This window comes from Pieris napi, chromosome 19 (assembly GCF_905475465.1).
Source record: "Pieris napi chromosome 19, ilPieNapi1.2, whole genome shotgun sequence".
Taxonomy (NCBI): Eukaryota; Metazoa; Arthropoda; class Insecta; order Lepidoptera; family Pieridae; genus Pieris; species Pieris napi.
Window position 1 is genome coordinate 8,304,097 of NC_062252.1, and position 6,842 is coordinate 8,310,938.

The following is a 6,842-nucleotide window of genomic DNA, read 5'->3' on the forward strand; positions in this document are numbered from 1 at the left end:
AACTAAAATTTGGCACTGCTACACTTACGCTCCAAAATTGTTGGTATTTGGTATTCTGATACATACCATTTGACATCTCATCTCACTTAAATGTACATTTTGTACGACAATTGACAAATTAAAAGTTGCTCTTCCCTCGCTGAAATCGTCATTTACCAGTGAGTTAGCCATTTTTAGCGAAGTTAAAACTTGTTTTATGTGAAAATATTCTAACATAGGACAATCTATATGTATCTTGGGGTAAGTTTATAAAATAATATTTATCAATACAGCATTATTTTACGAAAAAAATTATATATATAAACATTAAGCTTCGTGAAATTGAACTTTGTTATTGTTACAGAAGGCCCGTTTCCACTTTTAAAGTTTAAACCTCTATTTCAAGAAATAAATGATGTAATCCATTAAAAAATACTTAATATAATATCTATAGATGGCGAAGAAAATGTAGGCACGAAACGACCAATTGGTTTCTCGGCGTTGGTTATTATCGCTTTTTTCCAATACTCAAGAAATTATATGGTATTGACGAAACCTAGAACATATGCTGCTGAGATGAACGAAGAGTCTAGTAAATACTAAATAGATGATCTAAGGTAAACATTTTGATTACTTTAGCATTAAAAATATAATTTTTATCCAGGAACCAATTTTTCGATGCAGTCTTGATCATGTCTTGTCTCCAGCAGAGATAAGTCGAACAAAAAACGATAAATAAGATAGGTAAATATTGTAATATATTTGTATTTTTCTACTATACTAAAATTATAAATCTAATAATTTCAGAGATCCCCAAATGTTCAAAATTCCTGATAGAAAAATACATTCTGCCTTTGAAGAAGAAGAATATTACATGTGTATCATACAACAAGGCCCCTGGATATAAAAAGACACAATAGTGCAGACATTTTCAAATTATTGAATTTCGACTATCCTTCAATTTATAATAAATGATAACACAGTACAATTTCGGTTCCTATATTTTTATAAAATATATTGATATAACATTAAGGTTTTGGATAAAAACATTATTCTGCTTTACACAAGTATGAAATACCATCATTACATACATGATGGTTTAAGTACTTATAAAGCGTTTTTAAATTTATCGTTCATAACTATTACTTTTTACAAACTAATTAGAAAATATATTAAAATAAATATATTTATCTACAAAATAAAGTAGATGTTATTGATTAGCTCTATGTGAGGCTGTGTTTTAATTAGTTTTTATTATACTTAAGTTTGTTTTACTGAAAGTTATTTTGTAGTGTGTTAAAAGTTTACTATAATCATTAAATTAAATGTTTAAAGTTATTATATTGTTCTTTTATTCACCTATAAAGTAACATGGCTTATATATTTTTCATTTCGGCTTAGCTATGTATTTAACTCGGTTACTACGTTTTCTATAGGCAGTCATTAAATAAGTGGTAGATTTAATTAATCATTTTATTAATATAATATTATTAGATACAAAAAAATTATTATGAAGTACACAATTATCTTAAACACGGTAATACAATTTTTCATATAAAAATCATAGTTGTCCAAACTGCATTCAAAATAGATTAGTGGTCTCGGTTTAATATCTCTTCTTAACAATAATTGGTCATTTTCTTCCTCATTCTTGACAACTACCACTGATGGCTGTAATACAATGATTATCTGTTAAAATTGTAAATAGGGAAATGTGGTAGGTCACAGTACTGACACAATAATATTGCATAGCAATTTAATTATTGTAAAGTTAAGGTAAATAATAAAAAAACTTGCATAAAACACACAAAAACTTATATATGGGATATCTTTGTATTTCTAAGTAAAGTATCTTAAAAACATGTTTGATAATATTATAACTAAGCCAAATATTATTAAAAGTTTTATGGTAACAAGGCTTAGTAATTTCGCACAGTATTTGATTCAGTACTATGAATAAAAAAAATCTTGAGCAAACCTATATTTAGACTCAAAAATCCAAATCCAAGTATGTACTTTAAAAACAATTATTTATTAATGAAACAAATCCAAGACCCATAAAGGGTATGTTTAGTTTTAAAGTGTAGTCAGCAGCAATAACTATCTTTTGATTGCTTCATTAAATAAGTTATGGCAATGTTGTTTCCAACATTTAAAATTAACGTTGATCACTTGAAATGGTATGAATTTGAGCAATTGAAAGCTTATATATTTGATCCAACATACCTAACATGATTATTTATACTTGTATTCTGAAATCTGAACAATTAAATTAAATTCAACTTGATCAGTTAAAATTAATACTTCTTATATTTCATGAATGGAATTTGAAGTTAGGAAACCTAAAAATATTTTTTTATTTGACATTTTTAACCAACAATTTCATTATTCTTTACAATGTCGCTTCGATTTAACCTATTACATTTGACTTCAAATTTGCCATCAAACAAACAAACTTTGTTAACTGTTTTACTAGTCACTACTTATTCCTATTTATTTACTATGATAGTTATTATATTTCTAAAATAGTTTTAATAGAATTCAGTTTTTAAGAGTGTTAGTAAAAACATAGGTAATATTGTTGTTGTGTGTTTGACCTCTGAATCACTTAAAAAGGTTGCAATAGTAGTTTCATGGCATCTAAAAAGTACCAACACTTGCACTTACACAAATGAATAAATATATAAACACTAATTTTTCTTCTTTATAGATAGGTACCCTTTTATTTTATAATTACTCAACAAAATATTATATGAAAACATTGGTATTAACCTTGGTTACCTTTAGTAACATTTTGAAAATTTATAACACCTATCCATCCTGTTTACTTTGAATCCGTAGCCCATTTGCTGAGAGAATCACTTTTAGCGTGACATCATCTTTTATCTTTTTGTTAAGATAATATTCTTAAATTTTTTACAATATATCCAGATGTTAGGTATCCCTTGTTTCGTGCTGAAACATAATTAATATTTTTAAGTTTCTGTCGGTTTATCTTTTTTTTTAATTCAAACGTCGACCATTTTGTTTTATTAAAAATATTTTGTTTATGTATGATGAAAATTTTGACAATTAACTCTTTTTATAAAATAATAGTTATTCCGTGAGTCCACTACGCAGTAACAGCGCTCCCTTCGTCACTGACGTAATTTTTGGAATCTCATGGTATTCTGTTAATAAATTTTACATTACGTCTTAATAAGTGGAGGGAGGTAACCTAGTGAGTTGTTGTCTATTAATATCGTGACAATTGACTCATTTTATTTTATAAAAAGAGTTAATTGTCAAAATTTTCATCATACATAAACAAAATATTTTTAATAAAACAAAAAGGTCGACGTTTGAATTAAAAAAAATATTAAAAAAAAAGATAAACCGTGAAAATATCTCAAAAATGATTTATCTGATGGAAAATAATAGAATAGCGAGGAAAATTATTAAAACCCATCTGGCAATGGGGCCGCTTAAAGGTAAGTAGTGAGTTTATTTATTAGTCAATCGTAAGTTACGTATTTTGTTTATAACTTCCAATTAAGAGTTTATATTTCGTATTTACCCGACAACTGACCAGCCGTGGTGTATATGAGCGACAGAAACTTAAAAATATTAATTATGTTTCAGCACGAAACAAGGGATACCTAACATCTGGATATATTGTAAAAAATTTAAGAATATTATCTTAACAAAAAGATAAAAGATGATGTCACGCTAAAAGTGATTCTCTCAGCAAATGGGCTACGGATTCAAAGTAAACAGGATGGATAGGTGTTTTAAATTTTCAAAATGTTACTAAAGGTAACCAAGGTTAATACCAATGTTTTCATATAATATTTTGTTGAGTAATTATAAAATAAAAGGGTACCTATCTATAAAGAAGAAAAATTAGTGTTTATATATTTATTCATTTGTGTAAGTGCAAGTGTTGGTACTTTTTAGATGCCATGAAACTACTATTGCAACCTTTTTAAGTGATTCAGAGGTCAAACACACAACAACAATATTACCTATGTTTTTACTAACACTCATAAAAACTGAATTCTATTAAAACTATTTTAGAAATATAATAACTATCATAGTAAATAAATAGGAATAAGTAGTGACTAGTAAAACAGTTAACAAAGTTTGTTTGTTTGATGGCAAATTTGAAGTCAAATGTAATAGGTTAAATCGAAGCGACATTGTAAATAATAATGAAATTGTTGGTTAAAAATGTCAAATAAAAAAATATTTTTAGGTTTCCTAACTTCAAATTCCATTCATGAAATATAAGAAGTATTAATTTTAACTGATCAAGTTGAATTTAATTTAATTGTTCAGATTTCAGAATACAAGTATAAATAATCATGTTAGGTATGTTGGATCAAATATATAAGCTTTCAATTGCTCAAATTCATACCATTTCAAGTGATCTACGTTAATTTTAAATGTTGGAAACAACATTGCCATAACTTATTTAATGAAGCAATCAAAAGATAGTTATTGCTGCTGACTACACTTTAAAACTAAACATACCCTTTATGGGTCTTGGATTTGTTTCATTAATAAATAATTGTTTTTAAAGTACATACTTGGATTTGGATTTTTGAGTCTAAATATAGGTTTGCTCAAGATTTTTTTTATTCATAGTACTGAATCAAATACTGTGCGAAATTGCTAAGCCTTGTTACCATAAAACTTTTAATAATATTTGGCTTAGTTATAATATTATCAAACATGTTTTTAAGATACTTTACTTAGAAATACAAAGATATCCCATATATAAGTTTTTGTGTGTTTTATGCAAGTTTTTTTATTATTTACCTTAACTTTACAATAATTAAATTGCTATGCAATATTATTGTGTCAGTACAGTGACCTACCACATTTCCCTATTTACAATTTTAACAGATAATCATTGTATTACAGCCATCAGTGGTAGTTGTCAAGAATGAGGAAGAAAATGACCAATTATTGAAATGTTAAGAAGAGATATTAAACCGAGACCACTAATCTATTTTGAATGCAGTTTGGACAACTATGATTTTTATATGAAAAATTGTATTACCGTGTTTAAGATAATTGTGTACTTCATAATAATTTTTTTGTATCTAATAATATTATATTAATAAAATGATTAATTAAATCTACCACTTATTTAATGACTGCCTATAGAAAACGTAGTAACCGAGTTAAATACATAGCTAAGCTGAAATGAAAAATATATAAGCCATGTTACTTTATAGGTGAATAAAAGAACAATATAATAACTTTAAACATTTAATTTAATGATTATAGTAAACTTTTAACACACTACAAAATAACTTTCAGTAAAACAAACTTAAGTATAATAAAAACTAATTAAAACACAGCCTCACATAGAGCTAATCAATAACATCTACTTTATTTTGTAGATAAATATATTTATTTTAATATATTTTCTAATTAGTTTGTAAAAAGTAATAGTTATGAACGATAAATTTAAAAAAGCTTAATAAGTACTTAAACCATCATGTATGTAATGATGGTATTTCATACTTGTGTAAAGCAGAATAATGTTTTTATCCAAAACCTTAATGTTATATCAATATATTTTATAAAAATATAGGAACCGAAATTGTACTGTGTTATCATTTATTATAAATCGAAGGATAGTCGAAATTCAATAATTTGAAAATGTCTGCACTATTGTGTCTTTTTATATCCAGGGGCCTTGTTGTATGATACACATGTAATATTCTTCTTCTTCAAAGGCAGAATGTATTTTTCTATCATGAATTTTGAACATTTGGGGATCTCTGAAATTATTAGATTTATAATTTTAGTATAGTAGAAAAATACAAATATATTACAATATTTACCTATCTTATTTATCGTTTTTTGTTCGACTTATCTCTGCTGGAGACAAGACATGATCAAGACTGCATCGAAAAATTGGTTCCTGGATAAAAATTATATTTTTAATGCTAAAGTAATCAAAATGTTTACCTTAGATCATCTATTTAGTATTTACTAGACTCTTCGTTCATCTCAGCAGCATATGTTCTAGGTTTCGTCAATACCATATAATTTCTTGAGTATTGGAAAAAAGCGATAATAACCAACGCCGAGAAACCAATTGGTCGTTTCGTGCCTACATTTTCTTCGCCATCTATAGATATTATATTAAGTATTTTTTAATGGATTACATCATTTATTTCTTGAAATAGAGGTTTAAACTTTAAAAGTGGAAACGGGCCTTCTGTAACAATAACAAAGTTCAATTTCACGAAGCTTAATGTTTATATATATAATTTTTTTCGTAAAATAATGCTGTATTGATAAATATTATTTTATAAACTTACCCCAAGATACATATAGATTGTCCTATGTTAGAATATTTTCACATAAAAACAAGTTTTAACTTCGCTAAAAATGGCTAACTCACTGGTAAATGACGATTTCAGCGAGGGAAGAGCAACTTTTAATTTGACGTACAAAATGTACATTTAAATGAGATGAGATGTCAAATGGTATGTATCAGAATACCAAATACCAACAATTTTGGAGCGTAAGTGTAGCAGTGCCAAATTTTAGTTCCAAATGTGAACAATCTTATTTGAGCGGCGCTTTTGTCGCGGTTATTGTTTAACAGAATACCAAATTGTAACATGACACCGAAACGAACGATTTGACAGCAAAACTCAGCGCTGAGAGTGTGTGAAGCGAGTTACAGAATGGCAGGGCAGTTTATCTTTTTTTTAATATTATTAATTTTATTTCAAACGTCGACCATTTTGTTCTCTATTTTGTTTTATTAAAAATATTTTGTTTATGTATGATGAAAATTTTGACAATTTACTCTTTTTATAAAATAAAATGAGTCAATTGTCACGATATTAATAGAC

The 6,842-nt window shown here is 26.7% G+C and overlaps 1 long non-coding RNA gene across 2 annotated transcripts; it reads left to right on the forward strand.

The window, feature by feature from the left end:
• The first annotated feature begins 3,455 nt into the window (after positions 1-3,455).
• Positions 3,456-4,914, forward strand: LOC125059390. Of its 2 annotated transcripts, none has more exons than XR_007118649.1 (2): positions 3,456-3,783; positions 4,885-4,914. It is a non-coding gene; the product is annotated as an uncharacterized LOC125059390 (long non-coding RNA). The 2 variants fall into 2 exon arrangements; XR_007118650.1 differs by having other exon boundaries at positions 3,456-3,774.
• Positions 4,915-6,842: the final 1,928 nt, after the last annotated feature.